This window comes from Penaeus monodon, chromosome 22, assembly GCF_015228065.2.
Source record: "Penaeus monodon isolate SGIC_2016 chromosome 22, NSTDA_Pmon_1, whole genome shotgun sequence".
Taxonomy (NCBI): Eukaryota; Metazoa; Arthropoda; class Malacostraca; order Decapoda; family Penaeidae; genus Penaeus; species Penaeus monodon.
The window spans coordinates 24421589-24422122 of NC_051407.1; positions in this window are offsets into that span (position 1 = coordinate 24421589).

Below are 534 nucleotides of genomic sequence, written 5' to 3' on the forward strand. Positions count from 1 at the left end.
GACAGGTGCTAGGTATTGTTCGGGCCGAGTGATATAAAACAGGTGCTACTCATACGCATTATTACTGTTACAATACCTTATAATATGACATATTGCATAAAGATCAAAACAAGGAACATAAGATAGTTAATGTATTCAAGTTTATCATTTTGTGCCCTTCCCCCTGCTGCAAAAACACAGTTCAAGTGTCGAAGCATAGCGCCACTAACTCAGCTGTCAAAGCACGGCCTTCCTCACATCGAAGACATCCCCATGCTTCCAAGGCATTCTTCACGACTGCGAGTGTTGTACCAAGTGTGTTTGACACGGCCACCCACACGTCTTCATTTGGGTTGAGATCGGATCTAGGTGCTGTGGCTACAGTGTGATGTCGGGGCATTTATGTAACCAATACCGGACACACGGCTGGTTGGATGAGTTGATTTTCTGAATGAGATGGAAGGGATCTGTGTCAGGTTAACCAAAGCCCTAACTGTTTGGAAGGAAAATCTCCTCAAGGATTTCTATATATCTGCTGCCAGTAAATCAGCCAGG